A 24,704-nucleotide genomic window follows, 5' to 3' on the forward strand; every position below is an offset into this window, starting at 1 on the left:
CCTCTGGACATACCACTTTTTAAGTCTCGCCTACAGGCAGCTTGTAGCTGACTGATGTTGAAAACACCTATTGTGGACTGTACCTAAACTTTGCAGACTCTCAGTCAGCCCATTGTTACTATTATTTGGCTTTTTTGTCAATCTCTTTTGCTTGTTTCTTAATGGATGGCTTTCTTTCCTCTTCTTGTGTTCGTCCTCTCATGGAGCATAGCTTCTATACCATCCATTTTACCATCCATTTGGTTGGATGACTTGTATCCTTCCACTGCCTACATTCAGGGAAATACTTTTTAAAAAACCTTTTAGTATTCTATGGGAGTGCGTGTGTTTTCTTGACTTATCCTCCTCTCTACTGTAAGCTGCTTCCCCCTTCTTAGCCACACACTTGCGCTCAGGCTGTGGCTCTCCGACCTCCTACTTATCAATTGCTTCCCCATTGCTATGGGCCCCTCCTTACTGAAAATGCGCTTTTGCTCCTATTTTATACATAGTTAGATCTGACTTGACATCACAGCTGTTTCAGTGACCTGTTGTTACTAATTCTTTACTATATACATAGAGTGGGGTTTGGCTCTTCCCCCGAGGATTATCTCTTTCTCGACGCATGCTATTGGCTGGTTGGTGTATTATTCCACCTCCTCCTCCATCATAAATTCAGTTATTTTTTTATACGTTCTCTGGGTACATAAAATAATAATGTTCTTTTGTTTTCATATCAGCAGGCATTTTTCTAATGTTTTGAGTCGTTCCATCACAGTGTTTTCTACTGCTCTTAGGTTGCCTTGACTAAGAATCTCTTAGTGGACATTTCAAAATTGCAAATCAATCTGATGTTCAGTAAGAGTCAAGTGTTCTATGTCCACACTAAAAGACTTTACAGCGTGATTTGAAATATGGTGGATATTATTCACTGTACACAACCTTTCAGCCAGATGTGCTCACTTGCAGACTTGAACACAGTGAACTTGCAAGCAACTCCTGCTCATTTCCCCAATGGTCACTTAGCCCGGTGTGTTTTATAATTACATTTGCTCTGCAGAGAAATTTGTGTGGTGTTGAAAATGATTCTGGGTCTCTCTCTTGCTTCTCTTTTTAGATAAAGTCTCAGTGCTACTAGTACCAGTATCTCCTCTTTGAAGTGTATTTTATTATCTTAATTAGTATGGTAGACACATGTATTGATACCTTGACCTCTTCTCCAGAACACAGCTCTGGCACAGGTTTTATAGACCCTCTGGTACTATGGATGTATTCAGTCTACCAATGCGAGACAGAAATTTCTGTGGGCTGCAACCTCTTGTAACACAGAGAGTATTACCTGAGTAAGGTGCGTATTAGGTAACAATCAGTCCTGGAAGATTCACAGGACTAGTTAGAGGAAACTGAACCCATTTTGATCATTAATAGACATTCTCAAGAACACTAGGAGGCTAGGAATATATTGCAAAGCTTTAATAAAATTAACATTCTATCCTAGTGCTCACCATATGACTAGCAACTAATATGAACAAGATAGTGGCACCGATATTTGTCAAAAGGCAGAACAGCAGAAAATATTGGAACATTATGAGATTATTTTGGGGTTTCATTACATTAATAACCCCGACTTGCTTTTCCCTTGCTTAACTAAGCTGATTTAACACCAACATGGGCCTATTCAAGTCTCATAAATGTTCAACACCTGCACAGTTTTTCTGAACAACAGAAGCAGTGTTCAACGTTTGTTGGAGGACTCAATGTGCCTTTTCTGGAGCCTCCAGCAAGAAAATGCAGTCTAAAAGCTCTGGATCAAAGTTCCTTTCTGTCTAGTAATGCTTTCTTCCAATTTATATACTATGAATATTGTTTAACATATTGAAAACATATACAAAATCACCTTCTTATATCTGGGAAACATTGCTTACTGTTTAAAAACAGTAACTGTGAAATCAAGAGACCCATTTCTTGCAGATTATTTAAAAAGAACTTGAAAAGCATTTCAAACCGTGTGAAATAGAACCTGAATATATTCAAGCAAGCTAAATGATTCCGTTACAAAGAGATGAACGCCTCAACACTTACAACTGTATTTATATCTAAAACATATAACTAAATACATGAGCATGTTTAAATCAAAAAAAGGTGATACTCAAAATAGAAAATATATGCATAGGTAATATGCAGCCAGAGATCAAGACTCATGTTTGACCAGCATAGGCAATATACAGCCAGAGACCAAGGCTGCTGAAACGTCTTATTACAGCCACGGATGTTAAGTCCTTCTGCAATACAACGTTGACCTTCTTTCAGGAACAGCGAGAGTCAGCAACAATGCCACATGCGTTGGTTCCCATCCGTGATTGTGTGGGACCTTTTTGAAGCAGCCCTGAGTGTGCAGACGTTTTTGTCACGGTTAATAAAAGCCATTGTTTTGTTTGATCTTGACTGAGTTTTTGCTCGTTAAACTTTTGAATAACCACGCTCAGGTGATGTGCGAGTTTGTATTTAAAAGAAAAAGCACATTCCGGCTCCATCGTGAGATGTAAGATAAGTTTTAAGTTTAATCCCTGTTCCTCTTTCTTTATTACGACAGCTAAGATGAAAAGAAATGTTCCCATTGGCACTGTCAGTTTTACACAGGCCTCTCCGGCAGAATCAAACAAAATACCGCTACCAAATCACAATCACAAGCTGTGTGGGTTCCTCTATGCACCTTCAAAGCAAACGTGGAGAATGACATTTCCATGTGCGCTTTGAAAACGGCTTTGTAAAAGACAATGGATGTCTTTCATACATATTCAGTAGTCACACTTTTTAGCTAATCACTTGAGGGTAATTAGAAGTATAAACCTACTACTAGGGACATCAGAGAACAAGACTTGTTGATGCATTAGCTACCAACGAATGGTCCACATAGCTGCATATGCCCATCACATGCTGACATAACTTCAAACCAAAACACACACATAGTTACATGTACACACAGCAATGCACGCAGCACCACACCAACATCTATTACTTGGACAGACAAACTCTGACACACACTCGCCATCACACCCTCTCAGGATTGTACACGCTAGTACATTATTACACGCACCATCACACCCTCACACATAAACAAATATATACACCGTTACACTCCAATGGATGCTTCCAGTCTAGTTCCGTCTGCACTACTGCTGCATGTGTTGTATGTTTTATTGTGAGCAGAGCCGAAGAAGGTCAAACAGCTAGAAACAAAATCAGGGACATAAATAGTAGAAAGATGCAAAGAACACAATGAACCATAAAGGAACTACTTATTACGATGGATCCAGCACTTAGCAATCCCCCCTTTTGTATGGTATTAATAGGAACTGACATCACAGAAAAGCAATCTGATTCATCTTGGATTGAGATGTAAGAAGCTGGCTTTTTATATGATATACCAGAATAAGGAATGTCGTGCAAAGCGTCCAGGGGTTCCCTTATGAATAAACAGGGGCTTGCTCTGGCAATCCCAAGGTGCTCTTCTAGGGGGTAGTGTGGTTGAGCAACCTTGGGCTTATCAGAAAGGAGTGTTACACATCCGTTAATACACACAATGGGCAATAAATGATGCACACAACTCAATAAGGAGATCCACACCAACTTCTAAAAATAATGCATATCTTTATATAAGTTTAGGCTCCAGAATCAATACGATTAGGTAAGTACATTTTTCCCGAAGAAAGCTGCAATGTTACCCTATGTGAGGGAAAACAAATACGGCATTCAGGTAGAATACAGTGACTTATGAGACCACTCTCTGGGACTTAAGTAGACTTTTGGGCAAGATCCAAGCAGCACCAACAGCTCACCTCCAGTGGCACTAGGGCTGCTGAGTGCAGTGGTGCAATACAGTGTTGGGTGCCCAATATTAGTCAATAGGGATCGGTCCGTGTGGAAAGAAGCTACAGGTTGCGACTAGGAGGGCAGTCAGGCTGCACCAACAGGAGGGTTCAAGTCTTGTGATGCTATGGGACATGGGAACACCGGTGAGCCTCTTCTCTTCAGGCCAGGGCGGCTAGGTGCAGAGGGTCTTTGAGATATTGGGTTTCTTCACCTGGGAGCACTCGCCGTTGTGGGGGCCTGCAAGCAGAAACTGTACGCGGCGTCTGGGAGTTCACTAGGAGTGAATCCAAAGTAAACTCGGGCTCTTGAGGGCTTGGGGACCACGCTGACACGGTTGGACCACTTCGACACAGGCTGGGGGCCTCGGGTTCAGTGGTGCCTGCCAGCGTCGGGTTTAGCGGTTCTTATTGGAGTGCCTGCAGGATGCAGGGGAGCAGTTCCACTGCTCCACAAGAGTTATTGAGTTTTTATTGAAGGCAGGACACCGTCCCAGGCTTTTGAGGCACTACAGCTTTAGGGTGAGATGTATTTGGTGCAGGTTCAATGTGGAACAGCAGACAGGCCGGCAGGGCTGATGCTAAGTCAGTTGCTTTTCTTCAGTCTTCTGCTTTTACTGCTCTTCAGTGTCCTTCTTCTTCGTAGGTCACCAGGATTTGAATTCCTGGTGCCAGGGGATCCCCTGAATATCGAATTTAGGAGTCTTAGGGGAGTGTGGGGTAGTAACCAATGGGCTACTTACCTCTGGGGTCACTATGCCCCCTTTATGACCACTTCCTGTGGGAAGTGGGCATAACCCCGTCCCAGAGATGTAAATGTAAATGTAGTAGTACTTGTATAGCGCACAAATCGACGCATGAGGGTATTTCGGCGCTTGTACGCATACCGCTGTGGAACCCTTCCTGGCTTTTCCCTGAGAGGTGCCCACTCCTGGGCACCCCCAAGGTGAAGCCAGGCATCCTAGCATTGTTGGGGCCATTGTGGAGATTAAGCAAGCTACTGCCCAGAGTTGCAGAGTGGGACCCATGATTAGAATAGGCACCGAGGCGAGAATTATCAGGTCCGAGGAAATTGAGCCCAAGAACCGCCGAGGCAGGAATTGAACCCTGGTCCCGGGCTAGACCTCTGCATCAGGGTCTGCCGCTCTAACCGTTGAGCCACACTTCTCCACGATCCTAAGTTTGCCATCACCAAAATGGCTAACTCCGAAAAGTTGCCTCCACTTTAGTTAGCCCACCTTCGGGGTGGTACGGGTCTGAGGGAGGACACGTCTATCTGACTAGCTAATTTTCCCATCTGTCCATGTGCCCAAGAGCCCTGGACAAAGGGGGTTGGCTTTTTCTGTGAGAGAAGCCAGATTCGCATACCAAAGGTGGTGGGCTCTCTGAAGCTCCCATGCCTTGAAATGCTAATCTGTAGGTCATCCTGTGGGCAGTGGTGTAAGCATCCTCTGCCCTAACAAGCTTGATTTCTGGCCTCCTGAAAACATAGGCTCTCTGTCAGGACTCACTGGAGGTTTCCTCCTTTTAACGCAACGCTGGCTACCATCTCCCCCCTACAAAATTATCAAAAGTTAGTTAATCCCTTAAACTGGAGTGCTTGTTGGCACCGATGGAACTCCAAGATGGCTGCCAACATGCACATACTGCTACAGCATACCGCTGTCAGCAGTTTAGTCTTTTAGGATTCAGAACACCTGGTGAAGTGCGCTTCAACATTCCACTGCGCACTTCACTGAAGAAACTAGGAGAAGAGCATCTGTTTTCCCTGCGTCGTGTTAGTCAGCTAGGGTAGTTTGCGGTAAATACGGGGTTAGCTTCCCCGGAACTCTAATAATCTCTCCTTCAGGAAACAACTCAAGACCTGGCTGTTCGAGCAATAGCTACTCCCCCCCCCCCCTCAGCGCGTTGAGACCCTCACGGGTGAGTAGCGCGCTATACAAATTCCTGTGATTGATTGATTGATTAATAATCCCCTTTAGATTCAGGTTAGTGTAATATGAAGTCAATTAAAGAATAATTCTGAGAGAACATTAAAATAAGGTTGTCTAAGTTCTGAGGATGAAAGCTTTCAATGACATTACTTTTTTGCAACAGCAAATAAAATGTGTGTTTGAAAACTTTTCAGTAAACAGTGAGCTGAAACGCGAAGGTTAATAGTTCAGCTGAGACTTTTTTCTGTCCTGTCAGACACGAGCTCATTAACTCAAGCATTGCGTCTGTCTCAAACAATATAAATACTTCTCTGAAGCTTTCACGAACAAATGAAACAAGTCTAACATAGGAATTATTCCTACATTGCCGCGCGTTATAACGAGCAACTTAATATTTGTCAGCGGCTTCAAAATTCATTAGATGCGGTCGTGACCTTTTCTCACGTCACGTCTTTTAAAAACATTCCACTTGACTAAAATGATAAAAGTTTTAACACGGGCAATGTTCTCCACATGCCGCGCGTTTAAGTAAAGGAACACGATAAAGCCAGTAGCCTCAGATTCAATTAGATGCGACGAGACCTTTTTACACGCCGCGTCTAAAAGGCATTCAAGGTCCCTAATCATATTATTTCAAAAAATTTCTACCGTGGAGAAACATTTCCGCTTCCAAAAGAAGAGAGGTTACAGACAAATAGGAGCAGAAACTTCCAAAAGGCATTAATTAGAAACTCCCTATAATTCTCTACGTTCATCTAATTAAATAAGGGGACAAAGGCTAGTATTTAGGCAGAGCCAGAACCCCCGGTATAATATCTCACTCTTCACAGTAAGTTATAGTGAGAAAAGGAAGCCAGACAACACCAATGGAAGGAATAAAGACACACACACACACTTACCTTATTTTCTCTTGTGTAAAGGATTCAGTTAATATTCAGTGCAGAGTGAACCTAAAGTAAAAGAAGAGAGTAGAGTGAAGACTTCTCAAATCTACATTGCTGATCAAATATGAAACGTAAGAAGAGAAGCAAGCTTCCAAAGACGTTCTGGTAAGATAAGTAATCTATATTTAAATTGAAGAAAGAACAGTAAGTTATAAGTTACAGTTAATTCTAATAATAATGTAACTGTGGGCAGTCCTGTAAGAAGAAGAAGAAGAATTAGACGAAGCAGAACAGGCAGATTTTGGAGCAGTCTCTTCTCTGTCCCTACCCCTTTCCCCCCTTAGAACTTACCTGTGACGGAACATTGAGACCTAACAGGAAGTGTCCTGAGAAGGGCATTGGGATTTAGCGTCACCCTGCTCCTGTGCTGTTTAAGTAGCTGCAAGTTATCACCCTGACACCCTCCCTCTTGGTGGTCAGAAACTTGTCTCTGGTGGCAGGCTTGTGAAAACCAGTTAGTCAGCACACCAGTAGCTGGTAGGTTTTCCAGGGGCACCTTTAACGTGCCCTCTGCGTGCCGGTATCAATAAATCCAACACAAGCATCAGTGAGGGTTTAGTAACATGAGATGTTTGATACCAAACATCCCTATTATCAGTGAAGCCATCATGTAGCTGGGGACCCTGTTTTCACCAGTGTCCAGCACATGTACTCAAGCTGGCTTCCCTGTTCAATAGAGCTGATCAGCACAGAGGCCTATCGGCTCATGTAAATAGGTCCTCACATATAGTATAGTGCACCCTGCTTTAGGGCTGTAAGGCCTGCGCAGGAGTGACTTACCTAGACTGCATGCAGTGTCTGTGGCCATGGCACACAGGGATGTGGGCTATGTTGTGTTTTCAATTTTGTCTGCACCGACACACACAGCCTGTTGTGCCAGTGTGTATGTGATCCGTGAGTGGTCTTTAGGGTAGCACAATTCGTGCTGCAGCCCTTAAGGACCCTCTTTAGCTTCCTTGACCTAGGTACCAGGGAAGCCACTTACTAAGGACTTACAGGGAGTGCTACAGATATTTGCCAATTGGGGTGCACTTGCATAGTTTTGTGAAAGAGATCTGGCACTGGGGACCTGGATAGCAGGATCCAAGTGCACTGCCAGTCAAAATCACACAAAAATCAGGCAAAAAGTGGGGAGTGACCATGTTGAAAAAGCCACTTTTCCTCAGGGAGTCTCTATTAACACTCTATGGAAATTCACCCAAAGTGCTGGTTATATAGCTTGACTATGCTCACTTTCTGGAACACACAACATTCAGCAGGTAGATGAAGAAGCTGCCTGAGGTTCACATCTCTTGACCGAAAGTGCAGTTTGCGCTCCTTCCACCATTCCAGGGCAATTCAGATAGTGTAGCCATTCACCAGTAGGCCACGTGCAGCATTTCAAAACATGCAGTCTGTCAAACGGCCCACTCACATTTACTTCGGTATATGCAAGTTGTTTGGTATGTCTCTAGCTTTGTTCTCAGCACAATTACAGCACGTTTTTCCGGGGGTGGTCACTGATCATCATGGAAATGCCTAGATCTGGTAGGTGATAGTGCTCTACACTTGGTTACATTTACACATTTCTGGAGGGGTTTATTTTATATTTTATAATTTATATAGCGCCCGAATCACCCCGTCAGGGGTATCTCCGCGCTGGGAATGCGAGCTACAGCCAGACAAGCGCAGCTCAGAACAGATAGGTCTTTAGCAACGTTCTGAATTGTAAGTATTCTGAACATTGACGTAAGGAGATGGGAAGTTGATTCCGAAAGAGAGGGGCCAGGTGAGAAAAGCCTTTACCACCCATGCGAGATTTTTTTACCCATGGGATGCAGGGAAGTGATTTGGAGCCTGATCGTCGGGACCCAGAAGCTAAGTACCTTACAAGTTTTTCAGATCGGTAGTTAGGGCCCAGGCCGTAGATAGCTATAAAGACAGTACAGCAAATTTTGAATTTGGTTCCTTGACCCACTGCGGGACAGATCTGGTGAGTCGCGCTGCCTCCACCCTCGGGTGGCTGCACAATTGCAGACAATAATAATGTATAATGATCTGATGGATGTCTGGAGAGGTAGACATATGGATAGGGAGGAAGAAACTTGTGTGACCTCCGCCACCTCATCGTGGTCGTATATTGACTATTGGGTTGCACCCAAATTGTGGACACTTGGACTACTGAGGCCTCACGCCTTTTTGGACCATTACCCTGTTCTCCTTAGGTTTCTTCTTCTATATGTCCCTACTTGGGCACACATGTGGAGATTACCCCAGGGAGCTTTACGGGATCAGGTATTTAGGGATAGTATACGTGAAGCTATAGTGGAATACTTCACACACAATGTGGGCACAGTAGACTCATATTCAATGATCTGGGAAGCCTTTAAAACCGTAATAAGGGGGAGTGTATAGCCATACAGGTTGGAATTTTGCGTTCGATACAAGGAGAGCTGAAACGTCAAGAAGGAGAAATTCATGACCAGGAGCTTTGGTACTTTGCAGATAGTTCAGAGAACATGCTGGGTCGAGTGCATAGCAAGATAAATCAATTTGAGGAGACTGCACAGCGCAAGATTCACTATCTTGGAAAAGAGGCACGGTCTCGTCGATATGTGGAGGGTTATCGGGTGGGTAGAACATTGGCCAGGCCTCCTTCGCAAACCCTAGGCTAGCAAGTATATTGCAGAGCTCCGCAATGATGTGAACAATTTAGTAGTTGGTTTAGAGGAAATACAACAAGAAATTACCTCTTTCTACAAGTCTGTAGGAAAGTAGGATCTGCTTTCATTGTTACTGCCCCTTTTTGCTTGGTGTCAGTGTGTTTTTGACCTAGTCCGACTGGGATCCTGCTAATCAGGACCCCAGCCACTGTGCTTTCTCCCGTAAATTGAAATGGTAAGTACTTTTGTACCGCCACATTGTACCCTTGTAGGTCCCCAATATACAGTACTAAGGTACCCAAGACATAGGTACACCAGGAGTCTCCAATGGGCTGCATCATGTATTGTGCCACCCAGGGAAATCCAATTAAACTGTGACTACATGCCATTGCAGCCATGTGAGTGGGTGCTTGCACCTCTCATGACAAATAGGAGTTTCCTTATTTCTGAGGTTACTGCAATTAAAAGCTATAAGCCACTCTTATGGCAGGCTCTTTTGAGGGAAGAGTGATTGGTTATAGGTGTGAGGTTGCCCCTGCATGAGCAGGACACCCCTACAAACCCAGCAGTCGATTCTCCAGAATTTGTAAGTGCAGTCAGCCATTTTAATATACATAGTGGACATCAGTCCTTATATAGTGGCTGCACTAAACCCCGTCATGTTTGGTATCCAACATGTTGGAATCATACCCCAACACCGATTCCAGTTTTGGAAGTATGATCCTATGTACTGGGGGCTCCTGGTAACAGCCTTTCAGAGTCTGCAAACAAGCTAGTGCTGCTGCCAACCACAGATATGATGCTGCCCTCTTGCTGGCGAGCCTAGCTCAATCAGGGGAAGGTAGAACAGTAGGTTTCCTGTTACAGGGAGGTGTGAACACCTCCCGTGGAGGACTTAGTGTATTGGGCTGGGGTGGGGGCACTTACCAGCATCCCCAGACTGCTTTGAAGGCACATTTTTGTTCCAACCCTTTCCCTAAGGTACTTAAGGGCTCACCTGTGAATGAGTCCTTAGATTTGTCGTTGGACAAGACTCAATCCTGAGTCATCTTGGAATTTGTTGAACTTCGAGACTGCATACAGGAAGACTTCTGCTGCTCCTGGTCACGCTGTTCTTTAAGTCTTCTTCGTCGTCTGTGTCTGGGCTTCTGCCAGGTCCTTCAACAGACTTGTGGGCATCAAGGACACCTGAAGAAATCTCCCTTGGAGTGAAGGAGTCACTTCACTGCATCTGCAGGCACTGCAACAAAGCTGACTGGTCTGCTGCTCCTATCATCCTATGGACTTCCCGAGGCTCAGCAACACAGGTGGTGATTCCACAACTCCCTACAGGCCAGGCCTGTCCTCTCTGCAATTTTGAGACCAGTATAAGTTGTCGGTACCACTGGGACTGAACCCAGTGCACTGCGTCAACTTGCTGTTGCCAAGGCTTGTTGGATCTCTACTCCAGCGATCTTCGGGCTACAACAAGCTCCAGACTCCAGCATCACTTCCCTCTAAGATCAGCATAGTCACCACATCCTCTGCACCGGATCCTGCGCCATTATCCTTGGCGAGTACTGAAGATCCTCTTGCGACTCCTGTGCCTTTGGCCTGTGGGTCCTCCTGAGGGTCTTCTACTGCTTCAGTGGGCTGGCTCCAACTCTCCTGCTGTTGGAGAGACTCTTGGACCTTGCTGATCCCAACATTGCTCCTTCTTAGTTTTTGACACCACTTACGGCTACCAAGACTTGTTGGTGCACCTGCAGGACACTGACCATCTAGGCACAGACATCCAATGTTAGACAGCTTGTGCACAGCTCCAGTTCTTCCTCAGTATTGCCTGGTCCTCACAGCTGCAGTGGCATGGTCACCGTCGACTCTTCTGAACCTCTCTACATTGATGGACATTGTGTCTTCCTGCCTCCTGGTCACTTTTGAGTGGCATAGACTCTGTCCCCTCTGCTTGCAGGTTCTTCACTTTCAGAATCAACCGGATTCCATCTTGAACTTCAGCAGAGGCATTTTCTTCTGAGTCTTCCATTGTTGTCTACGGAGGTTTCTGACGTCTCTTCACCCCTATGCACCTGGCTTCCCTGGTGCAGGTAACCTGGTTCCTGGCAATTCCACGAGTGGGGTGGCTCTTCAACATTCCGTCCTCCAAGGGAATTCTTCAGGATCTGCTGGGAAGGGTCCTTCTTCTCCAAAACTGCAACCGCAACTTCTCTATTAAGTTCCATTGGGCACATTACTGTGTTCCAACTCTGCACACAGCCTCCATGGGGTTCCTGGGTACTTACCTTCGATGGTTTCTTGTGTCCCTGACTCCTATGGGTCTTCTAGTTCAAGTCCTATTCTCCCTTGAAGTTCGCATTCCACTTTTTTAGTATATGGTTTGGTCTCCCCCCTGGAGACAAATGAATTTTGTGCTACTTACCTGAATGCATTCAAAGTATTCTTGTGTATTGTGTTGATGTTTCTGGGTAGGAGATATACCAATGTGCTAGTGAGTGTTGTGTAATAAATAGAAGTATTTTTATATAAACACTACTCACACTATTGATTAAACTGGTAAAACAAACTGCTTAACAGTCCTTCAAGATCAGCCTGAAGGCTTCTCTCCACAGCTACTACTTTGCGAGCTTTCTATGGTTATCAAAGACCACTAAAATCACCATAAGGGTTGTCTGGATTAGTGCAAGGTGCACCCATTGACTAAGTATGCACCATATACTAAGCCAGCCTCCTACATTGATGTGCAGCAGTTAGGATTCAAGCCTGCACTGTTTTACCATTTAATCTAGGTGAGGGTTACATGAAAAGCCATCACCAGCTAGGCACATATAATACTTTTTTGTGACAGTAAGTTCTACTGAAACATTTGGATTGGTTGTCAAGGGTCTTAGCACAACCCTTTCTCCAATCTTTGGAAGTTTAGTTTTTACTAGAGTAGGTTGATGCAAAACCACACTACACCTGGTGCCATGTCTTTAAATGGTGAGGCTCAACCCTCTAGATACAGTGGTCTTAAGTTCCAGGATCTTAGTAGTCGGAAGACCCCTCACTGGTAAACTCTAATACCCCAGGGAATAGTACAGAAGGTAAGGAGGAAGGACCTAGAGGTAGGCCTCCCTTTATTCATCCTGGGAAGGTGCAAAGAGTCCAGGAGAGGTCTAGGTCCCTCTCTGTCAATACAACCACCTCTAACTATTCCATAGAGACCTCCATCTCTAGCCAGAGGGCGGACTCCTTAGAAAGGGAATACCATCTGCTCAAGCTTGAGAGAGCCAAGCTCAGAATCCAGAAGGAGCAGTTGGTCCTTGAAAAGGAGACCCTGGAAGTTCAGAGGGCTAGGAAGAATTTGGGATTAGGATCCCATGGGGGCAGCACTAGCAAACCTAGGGTCAGGGAACACTCCTTTGACACTAGGAACCTGAGTAGAATAGTTCCTCCTTACCAGGCGGAGGATCACACCATAAATAGATCAATGCTTTAGAGAGGGCATGTAAAGTTCAGAAGGTCCCTCAAGGGCAGTAGGCCGCTATACTTTGGCTTTCCTTTGCTAACAAAGGTAAAGACAAACTTCACACTGTCAGGGAGGAAGAGGCATATAATTACTCAGTCTTGAAGAGTGCTCTTTTAGATGGGTGGTTTAATGAATGAGCAATAAAGGGTTACGTTTAGGAGCACACAGAAGGCACACACCCAATACTGAGTAGATTTTGTAGACCGTGCTATTAAGGCTCTGGAAGGCTGGCTTCATGGGAGTAATGTGCATGACTATGAGGGATTGTACAATTTATTAACGAGGGAGCACTATCAGAATCAACAACTGCACCAATACCTATTGGACTCAGATCTGACCTCTCCCCAAGAATTGGGAAAAAGGCAGACAAGTGGGTCCGCACAAGGGTGAAGCAGAAATCTTGTGGTGGTGACCAGAAGAAGCAAGATTCTTCTAATGCCCAAGAGAAGAGTGGGGAGAAATGTAAAGGCAAGAAAGAGTTTCACAATGTCCCCAAAGTCTTCTTCTGGGGATGGGTCCCAAATCCCTTCCTCTTACAGTAAGAAACCTTGGTGTTGCCTATGTAAGGAAAAAGGCCATAGAGCAAGAGATTGCTCTAAATCTGGCACCAAGGAGACTACTAACACTGCCCCTAAAGCACCTAGCATCCCTAGCACTATCACAGGTGGTAGTAGTGCCCCCAAGGGATTAGTAGGGTTAACCTTGAGTACTGAAGTAGGTTCTGACCTAGTCAGGTCACGCACTCAGGCTGTTCTAGTCTGTGACAGTGGCATAGAACTTGCCACTTTACTTGTAAGTCTGACTAACTTGGAAAAGTGCAAACAACAGTCCTCCATCATTGGTCAGTAATCTGTGGCTTACAGGGGCCAGTATCACTATGGTGACAGAGAAACTTGTTTCTCCTGCGCAGATTCTACTTGGTCAGATTTACAAAGTGACCAAGGCTAGCAATGTCAGAACATATTATTGCTTGGCAGTTGTTAATCTCAGATGGGGAAGGGTAACTGCCCCATAAAGAGTTGTGGTTTCCCCAGACCTACCTGTGGAGTGACTGTTGGGCAATGATTTAGAGACTCCAACCTGGTGTGAAGTGGAGTTCTGGACACATGCCGAAATTATGGACATTTCAGCCAGTGCCTTTGTAGTCACTAGGGCTCAGGCCAAGAGACTAGGCACAGAGGAAGCCCTATTTCCTGTATATCCACCTCCAAGACTCCCAGTAAGGCTCAGTCTCCTGGGGGAGATGACCTCGGCCCCTGTGAAGGAACTGTCCCGAAGGAACTTAGGCCTGGCACGGCAGAGTTCTTGGGAGTAGGAGGACCTTCCCGGGCAGACTTGATCCTGAAGCAGAAAACGTGCCCCTCTCTTGAACAGCTCAGACAGCAAGCGGCTGCTGGTGAGGCAGGGTTTGTGAGTGGGTCCCATAGGATCTATTGGGAAGATGGGCTCCTATTTTCTGAGAGTAGAGACCCCAAGCCTGGTACCACCAGGAGGTTGGTCATTTCTCAGAAATTCTGGGTTTTCTATTTACCCTAGAACATGACATTCCCCTTGCAGGACATCTTGGGCAAAGCAAGAATTGGGACAGACTTGTCCCTCACTTTCACTGGCCCCACATGTCTGAAAGTACCAATGATTTTGTCACTCCTGTGTCACCTGCCAAGCCATTGATAAGTCACGTGGCACTACGAAGGCCCCTTTAATTCCACTTACAGTGGTTGGGGTTTCCTCTGAGAAGGTAGGGATAGACATTGTAGGTCCCTTAAATCCTCCAACAGCCTTTAGACATAGTTATATACTACTGGTGGTGGAGTACCATGCCACTAGGTATCCAGACGCTATTCCTCTTAGGACCACTACAGCTTCTGTGGTGGCTAGGGCCCTCCTGGGAGTCATTTTTGGAGTTGGGTTTCCTAAGGAGGTCTTGTCAGGCAGAGGTACTAACTTCATGTCTAGCTACATCACTGCTATGTGGAAGGAGTGTGGTGTAAACTACCTTCCACAGGGCAATGGGCTTGTTGAAAGGTTCAACAAGACCCTAAGGGGTCTGATTATGGGACTCCCAGAAAAGCTGAGGCAAAATTGGGATGTTTTACTACCCTGCCTTCTCTTTGCCTACAGAGAAGTTCCTCAGAAGGGGGTGGGCTATAGCACATTTGAAATTCTAGTTGGACATCCAGTTAGGGGCCCATTGTGTCTAGTTAAAAAGGGATGGGAGCAACCTCTCAAACCTCCTAAACAGTACATAGTTGACTATGTACTTGGCCTGCGTTCTTGTATGGCTGAATAGATGAAGTAGGCCAGCAGAAACCTTGAGGCCAGCCAGGAGCTTCAGAAGAGTTGGCATGACCAAAAGGTTGTACCGACTGTTTACCTGCCAGGCTAGAGGGTGTGGGTGGCCCCAGCAGCTCTCCAGGACAAGTGGAATGCCCCCCACACCATACTTGAGAAAAAAGGTGAGATCACCTACTTGGTTGACCTTGGTACTCCAAGAAGTCCCCACAGGGTACTTCATGTGAACTGCCTGACATTTTTTACTGGCAAGGCTGACATAAGCTTGCTCGTGGCCACTGATGAGGGACAGAAGGAAAAGAGTGACCCTTTCCCTGATTTCAGATCTCAGGACCCTGTTGATAGATCAGTAGAAGGAGTAGTTTTGGCAGTCAGCCTCACTGGTCAACAGCAAGCTGATTGTAGACAGGTTCTCAGTCAGTTTTATGGTCTTTTCTCTTTGACACCCAGTCAGACCACCTGGTGTACCCAAGAGCTGGACAGCGGTGACAGCCTGCCTGTAAAGAGCAACATTTACAGTCAGCCTGAGCATGTCAGAGACTGCATCAGGACTAAGGTACAAAAGATGCTTGATTTGGGGGGGTCATTGAGTCTTCAGATAGCCCATGGGCTAGTCTGTGCTCCTTGTCCCAAAACTTCACACCAAGGATGATAAGAGAGAGATGAGTTTCAGTGACTCCATGCAGTCACGATGATTGATGCCCATCCAATGCCAGGGCAGATGAGCTGATTGATACTCTGGTCTCTGCCAAGTATCCCTGTACATTTGGCAGGACAGCTGGTTTCTGGCAAATTAGACTCTCTGAGGATGCCAAGCCAAAAACAGCATTTTCAAACCCGAGTGCGTATTTTCAATTTATCGTGGTGCCTTTTGGTTTGAAGAATGCACTTGCCACATTTCAGAGGCTGGTAAACAAAACAAAGTCTTGACAGGTCTGGAAGCCTAAATTGCAGCATATCTAGATTATATTGCTGTCTTTAGCTCTACCGGGGAAGATCACCTGGTGCCCCTCAGAAATGTACTTAAGGCCCTGCCAAAGGCAGGCCTCACTATCAAGGCCATCAAGTGCGAGATTGGGCAGAGTAGGGTTGGGTACTTGGGACACTTTGTAGATGGAGGCCAAGTCCAACCATTGGAGAGCAAAATTCAGACCATAATGGACTGGATTGCACCTTACTCAGACTCAGGTCAGAGCTTTCTTGGGCTTGACTGGGTACTACAGGAGGTTTGTTAAGGGCTATGGATCCAATGTAACACCCTTTGATGAACTCACTTCCAAAAGAATGCCTAAGAAAGTTCAGTAGACAGTTAGCTGTCAGAAGGCATTTGATGACCGGTAGAGGAGGTTATTCAGGTTATTATCCTTAATGCGGAAAACAAAATCCTTGCTAAATTGATTGCCTCCCGGCTTCTTCCATTGTTACCCCTTGTTGCCTGTCCGGATCAACTGGAATGTGTGCCCAGTAGGGCTACCATGCATAATATATGTACCTTTTTTGCAGCTCCCCAAGTTATAGAGACCTCTTTGAGTGCAGCATTGATTTTTCTTGATGCCACTAAGGCGTTTGATTCTCTCGAATGGCCGCATCTGTTCACACTGCTGGCTCGCCTGGGACTCAGCCCCAAATTCATTTAATTGATAAATCTGCTGTACTCCACACCAGTGGCGCGTCTCAGGATAAATGGGGTGATATCCCTTCCCTTCATGACATTGCGAGGCACAAGGCAGGGATGCTCACTTTCACCCATTAGATTTGCCATAGCAATGGAACCATTAGCTGCCTGCCTTAGACAACATAAAGCGCACCACAGCCTGGCTTTCTCCCCTAGAGTGGTGCTGGAGTCTATGTATGCGGATGGTGTTACCCTATATGTTAAACACCCGGCTGAGAATTTAGCTCCACTAAGTAGGTAGTTTACCAGGTTTGGTGGGCTTTTTGGAATCACCATTATTTGGGCGAAATCAGTGATTTTCCCGCTTACATGGGCCACAGTGGAGTTCGATTCTGAGTTTCCTCTGCATTGAGCGACTGGCCCCATTAAATATTTAGGGATCTGACTGAGCCGCGATGTGGACGAGCTTTGGAGGACAAACTATGGCTACTTGATGAAGTGGATGGGGAGCTGGAAGTGCTCCAACCTTCACCTTTCTCTAATGCGCTACTCTTTCTCACCCTATACCTCTCTCAGTATATCTCCTTCCTCCACTCTGACTCATCCCAAACCTAATTGTACTACTATGATCTCCCTAATATTCCTTTCTAGACTCTTCCCTCCTCTATCCCTCCTTTGACACACCGCAAACCTCATTTTACGACTATGAGTTCCCAAATTACACTTTCTAGACTCTTCCTTCCTGTATCCTTCCTTTGACTCATCCCAAACCTCATGTTACTACTATGATCTCCCTAATACCTAATAACCCTTTCTAGACTCTGCCCTCCTCGAACCTTCCTTTGACTCATCCCAAACCTCATGTTACTACTGTGATCTCTCAACTAATACTTTCTAGACTCTTCCCTCCGCTATCTCTCCATTATCCTATTCAATCTAACTACAGACTCCCATGTCCACTGCGTGAATTAACAACTTATATTTCCCTATAGTAATCCACCATTAATCCATTTCGGATTCCGGAGTAGCATGTTTCTCGCTGAAAATAGCTTCAACGCCTCATCAGGGATAGTAAGAGCTTTACAAATACAATTACAATCTCTCATTAAATCATTTCATTTCAATAAACTGTATTCGGTTCACACAATAGGAAACCATAAAAGTTCCAAGTTACAAATACATTGTGGCCCACTTTAAAAATACATAATATATATTGCAGTAAGTGTTTGGCCCCAAACATACAGTACAGTAATTCCAATATGCATTCAATTAATAGGCTGTAAGGAGTACATTACAATGAAAGAGATAAAAACAAACTATTTGATAAAAAATGCATCAGCCAGTTCATTTAAATATCCAAACATTTTCTGTACCTTAACGAGCATTTAAAAAATCCAGCCACAAATGGGATACATTCTGGTTTTAACATTTATAGATAATAAAGTGCGGGCGTGCCTGTTTAAAATTTAGCTTTTTTAAAAGATATTTTAAAAAGTGCTTCCTAGGTGTTTCATAGAATTTACAAAAAACATAAAGTGCAGCAAGTCCTGTGGAGACATATTGTCGCAGCCACAAGGTGCTAACACTTTACCTTTATAACACCCTCTAGGAACAGCTAATAAATGGTGGAAATAATCCATTCTGAACCTGATTAATAAAAATCGCTCATAAGCAGGTAACGGCAACAATAGGTATGGCTCTAGATCTAGAGATGTCTTAAGCAACAGGTGCTTGCGGACGCTGATCTTTAACAGTTCTTTTTCCTCTCTTTCCATTTTTTTTCACAAGATAAAAGACTGTTTTACAAAAGCCACATCTCCCCTAGTGATACTATCAGGTTTAAAAAACCGGTCCGGACGCCCCAGCTCACTAAAACACCCCTTTAAGTATTTTAACCATGGAATGTAAATCATATGATCCAAGCTCAAACTCTCTTTTAAAAGTTTGTGGGTAAATACAAGATGTTCATTTAGCCAACATTTAAGCCAAAAGATTAAGGGGCGCATAGCCAGAATGTCACACATGTATGGAAGTCCAGTTTCCTCATGGACCGTTAAGTTCGCTGTCCCTTTTGGGACACACAACAGCTGCTTTAAAAAGTGATTTTCCGTCACCTGTAAACCCTCTAAATTAGTATACCCCCATAGATCGCTCCCATAGCTAGCTATAGACACACTCTTGGCTTGATAAATCTTTACCATTGCTGCCACCGGTCGATTGCCCATTTTGGCAGCAAATCCAAATATAGCTGCATTAGCCCTATTGACCTCTCCCCCTTTTTTTTGTTTAACAGGGCAGCCCAATTCAGGCGATCATCCAGTAAGACACCCAGGTAAGAAAAGGTCGTGGAAATTGGCACACTGACACAGTTTACCTTAAAAGGGAACTGTTTTTTAGGGTGCAGCCCTCCTTGCATGACGTAGGATTTAGTGTTGTTTATGGACAGATCTTTCTCTTCCATAAACCCACGAAAAGTGTCAAGCAGGGTTTGTAAGCCCTTGGGGGTACGAGCCAAGAGGACTGCGTTGTCTGCGTATAGCAAGACGGGCAGTCCCCGGCGTCCCACATACGGAAAATCTGCCCCTGTTTCCAACAATTTCTCTTTTAGGTCATTAATATAAAGGTTGAAGAGGAAAGGGGCTAAGATACACCCCTGACGTACCCCCCTTTCGATGTTAAAATCCCTTGTTATCTTAATGTCTCTGGTGTATCTGATGTTAGCCCTTGTGTCTCTGTGTAGTTCCATCAGGAAGTCCACCAGGTTTGGCTCCACCCCCATGGCCCTCATGGGTTGCCATAACTTTCCCCGATTGACACAGTCAAAAGCGGATGAAAGATCCATGAAGACCATGTAGATTGTCCCTGGGCGGGCAATGGTGTACTTTCCCAGGATCAGGTAAAGGTTGAGGCATTGTGACATGATCGAATGCCCTGGCCGGAACCCATACTGGATATCCAAAATGATATTGTTCTCTTCCGCCCAGGCAGTCAATCTTTTTAGTATGACTCCACCTATAACCTTTACCACGGAATGAATAAGGGAGATTGGTCGATAGTTCAGGGTACAATTACGGTCTCCCTTCTTGAACACAGGCACAATTGTAGACAATCCCCAGGATTTTGGGCACCCTTCCTTAGCTGCGGCGTTGGCCACTGCCACCAGGATTCTGCCCATAGAGAAGGGTTAGATTTAAAAAGGTCCTGAGGGATACCGTCAGGGCCTGGTGCCTTCTTAGCTGTAAGGTTATCAATACTTTCCTCCACTTCTCTTAGTGTAAATACAAATACATCCTCATTCGAGGTCTTTACTGGCAGCTGCAACAGAGTAGATGTGCTTTTAAAGATGGTAGCAAAGTGGGAACCCATTCTTCCTCTGATATATCTATGCCCAATTCCTCTGTTCTTTCCATAGGAAATAGGGGTCTATTGATGATACTCCTGAATCGTGAGCTGCTAGAAAGGGTCAAGGGATCTAGAAGCTCCCGCCAAGTGGCCTCCCTCAATTCCCTTTTACGGGAGGCCATCACTTTTTTATAAATGTTGCGCAGATTACGGATCTGTATTCTGTCCCTGGGGAATACTTTTAATGCTGCTTTAAGATCTCTGGCGGCTTTGTAACATAAAGGACAAAACCATTTAGGCTCGCTAGATGCCCTGTTATTCCCTAGGACTAATAGCAGACTCCCTACTTTAGAGACAATCCCTTCATAGGCATAGAGGGTGCCCGTGGCAGTTGATTCGGGGTTCAAACAGCATGAGAATTCTACTGCGCAGGATTCTTGAAGCATTTCATAAAACAGGGACGAAATTACTCAAGTCCATTTCAACCGATGTCTTCCATCAGTTGGCTTTAGCATGACTGGGCCTATAACTCTGTCTTTTTTTCCATAAGATTCCCACCCATGTTGACACACACTGGGTTATGGTCACTATGGGCACTTACTAAAATTGAAAAACCCTTTAAAGAAGAAAAAATAGTTCTAGAAAACAAAATGTCATCTATAAAAGATCCACTGCCACGACCTTTAAAGGTTGGTTCCCTTTGTTTACTAGATGGCGAAGCAAAGCTCATAGCAGAGGACAAATCATACTTGCTGAGCACATTGTTGAGAACATTTCCTTGTACAGAATGCTCAAAGTGAAGTCCCTCAATCAATGCACAGCCCAGTGTGTCCATGGCGGTGAGTTCAGGATCACCACACGGGTGGACATTAAAATCGCCTGTAATCATGAGGTTGTTTCTATAAGGGCCACAACACTGCTCCAAAAAGTTATTCAGTTCGATTATTTTGCATTCCTCTTTTCTGTGTAGAGCATTATAGAAATTTGTAACACAAAGGCTAGCATTCTGACGCCCCAGCACAATTGCCTGTAAATCTCTATGGTCGGAGGAAAGGACCTTGATGTTGCATCTTAGGGCCAAGGAAGTAAAAATAACCAGGCCTCCCCTCGCTCTCCCACTAATTGCTGGTATTGCAGGGACATAAAAGGATTTATACCCTACCAATGAGAGGTTGCAGTTAACCTGCCACATCTCTTGAAGACATATTACCGAGAAGTGGCTGATAAACTGCACCCATAGCGGGTCTGAGACCTTACCGGCCAGCCCTGCTATATTCCGTGATAATACATTATAATCCTGCTTCAAGGCATGATTATCAGGGGGGTCAGAGATTACCTCCCTGAGGCAATCAGCAGAGGTTATCCTAGTAGGTTCATTATCCCCAGGCCCAGCTCTTGCTGCAAGGCCTGATGTTTCTAGATTTGACACTGAGAGCGTTGTTTCCGAGGGAGACCATTCACCTTTAGCAGATGCATCTGCTGGTGCACAGCTACTAGCGGTATGGGCTGGGCTGACCACATAGTCTCTGAGTCATTCGCAGTCATTCAGGCCTGATAGTGCTGCATATCTGTTTAGACCCCGTGGTAATGAAAAATGATTAAAGTCTCCCCAGGTATTTTCCTTTGCTTCCCTAAAAGACGGGGTGCCAGGCCTACTGTGTTCCCTGTGTATGTTAGACCAACCAAGGTGCCTCGAGTTGTTTTTCCCGTGAGACTCCTCCCTATAGAAGAAACCCAGTGGCAGTATCTCAATGCCTTGATCCCTATGAACTGCACCAAAGCTTACTTCCCTAAATATCCTTTCAACTGACAAGGGGTTGTTAAAATTTACCACTACACAATCTCCCCCTCTTGATTTCCTGGAACTACCCACCCAGGAAACGCGGCGGACCATAATAACGTTGAGCATGATAGTATGACCTTCTTCTGTGTTACGGGACAGCCAGTGTATTACTTTATTTCTGAGTTGACCAAAATCCTCTTTTGCTCCTTCAGAAAGGGGTGGAACGTTACCCAAAATAATCACCAGCGGGGTGGATTGTGGAGGGAGATCAATAACTGGTAGATTAACTACATTTTTCATACTCTTTACTGTGATAGATTTTTCCCCAGCTTGATTTAATACTCCAAGATTATTTCCATCCACCCCATTGGTGTTTTCTACTGCTACTATACTCGTTGGCTTTTTCCTTTCTGACTCCTTCCAGGTCTCAGTGATAGTCAGCTTTTGTGGCCCCTTCGCTGTGGTAGTTGATGTTAAAGGGGTTGTATATGTTAGGCTATTACTTTTCCTATTGATTTTTTTTAATTGTGAAGCAGGACCATGGGTGTGCATGCTGGTTACAAGAGGTTCTAGTGTCTGAGTGTTACTTATGGTAGCCCGCTCCAACTTCCCCAACTTCTTGTTTATCATCTTCATTCTTTCTATCAGAGGGAGCATGAATGACCTCATTATTTGTTCCACTTGTTCTACAAGGCCTTCAGGGATTTGTAAAGTTAAGGAAGATTGTTTAGGTGGCTGAGACATAGGGTTGGGTAGGGTTTTAATAGGCAGTCTCTGGGAGGGTTATTTGATGTAGATATGGTAGATGTAGGTACATTCCCACATTTGCTGGTTGTTTTTATTACTTTCGAACATCTGCCCTTTTGACGTCCTCCCCCCCGCTTCCTTTTACCAGTTTGCACAGGGCCTGAGACATGCTTTGTAGATGGGAGGTCAGTAGGAACCTTTAGGGTACTTATTACAGGTGGCCCACTTTCTTCGGATAGGGTGCTTTCTATTGTGGTATTCACAGAAGCCCCTGGGAACAGCCCACCTGACCCTATGCTAGCTTCTAATAAGCTATCACCGTCTAGTGTCTGGTTACAGGGCTGGTCAGGTGTTTTTGCAGCCATAATAGTGCCCAGTGAGGATCGCTTTGAATATAAAGATTCCAGTGACAGGCGTTTTTCTGTGAGAGCTATTTCATGCTCAAGAACCACTGCAGCTCTTGTTATGAGGTTATCTAATGTCCAAGTTATACTCCCCCCCAATGGAGCAAACGCTCCCTTCTTCCCCTTTCCTGTTTGTAGTGCCATAGTCCCAAGCCCAAGTAGGCCTTATACTATCGGAGCTATCTGGGAACTAGTAGGGGCTTTCAAACATGCAGCAAACAATAAGTAAAAGTCTCACTTTGGATTATTGTCTCCTTAGAGGGGTTGCCCAGCCCAGCCTCTTCCAGCCTCCGACGGCCACAGACGGTCCCACCCTTGTCCTGGGCTTCTCCCGGCGCCACCCGCGCGCGTCCCGCAATGCGGGAGGCGTTCCGCTGTTTTCAAGCGCCTCCGGGCGCAGCGGTGGCATCACAGGTGTGCCATGGCCCCCGGGGCACCTGGGAAAATGCAGTTCCCGGCCCTCGCGGCGATGATAGGACACCAAATGATGTAGCCGTTGCCCTCGTGGCAGTAATGGACGTTGAGTAATGGAGCCGTTGCCCTCACGGCAGGAGCTGCAAGGTTTCAGGTCAGTCTTTCATCAAAACAAGTCACCCTCATTAAATCAAAGAGCACCATTTGAAGTGTACAGAGGGATTCTCTCTCCATTCCTTCTCCAGTGTGTCCCCCCAGTTCACAATACACAAATCTGTCTAGGGGGTGCGGGGTGGTAGATTCTGCTACTTCTCATGTCTTCACCAGGCAGGCCTGAGCTTCTGAAATGGAACCCAGGGTCCTATATATAAGATAACATTGGTGTCACACTCACACTAAGTGTATTGATGCAGCGCACACAACATTCAGTACTGTTAACTCCATGTGTTGTACCCTCACAGACACACTTATATTCAGCACACACATTTGCTATGGGCACTGTTGCTCTACTGTAGCCTTTCTGTGTTCTGCCATGGTGTGCTATTTGTAAACATACACACTGCTAGTACGCACATTACACACATTTATTATGCGCACACTGCACACCACCTAACCTTTTATGTATTGCACTCTTCAAAAGCACACATACCACCCATCACATGCTTCCACTGTGCATGCACTGGACACCGATACATCTCTCATGTAATGTATCCCTCTCAGGTATACATACACTCAGTACATGCACTCACCATGCTTGTACTGCACAGCACTGCTCTATTCCTGCCCTGAACCCTTCCCAGGCACACATGTAACCAGCGAAGAGTCACAATTCCTGTGTTGTGCAGCATTTTACATCTAACTGATGTAGGCCAAAGATGAGTTAAACACACAGCAGCAGAACTTTTACAAAGGTGAGTGAACCAGTAGGCCTCACTTTAGTGACATAGGTTAACAAGCATTTGCAATGCAATAGGTCTCGGGTTAATTAAGTTTGAGCTATTGGTATTGCTAAATATTGGAACACCAACTGAAAAAAAAAATGTGGGGGGTGTTGCATTATTTAGCAATGGCAGATGATTTAGAAGTTGCTATTTTGTTGTAGTAAATAAGTATGCAAAGCATGCAAAGCAAGCATTTGCACTGCAATAGGTCTCGCAATAATTAAGTTTGAGCTATTGGCTTGCTAAATATTGCAACACCAATTGCAACAAAAGTCTATAAATTGTAGGCCAAA

The 24,704-nt window shown here is 45.0% G+C and overlaps 1 long non-coding RNA gene across 1 annotated transcript in view; it reads right to left on the bottom strand.

The window, feature by feature from the left end:
* LOC144767208 (uncharacterized) overlaps positions 1-24,704 on the bottom strand; it is a 169,875-nt gene that overhangs the window by 140,006 nt on the left and 5,165 nt on the right. Inside the window, exon 2 of the long non-coding RNA XR_013598096.1 lies at positions 6,682-6,732. This is a non-coding gene — a long non-coding RNA (uncharacterized LOC144767208). The remainder of the gene's footprint in view (positions 1-6,681; positions 6,733-24,704) is intronic.

The sequence above is a fragment of the Lissotriton helveticus genome, chromosome 7 (assembly GCF_964261635.1).
Source record: "Lissotriton helveticus chromosome 7, aLisHel1.1, whole genome shotgun sequence".
NCBI lineage: Eukaryota > Metazoa > Chordata > Amphibia > Caudata > Salamandridae > Lissotriton > Lissotriton helveticus.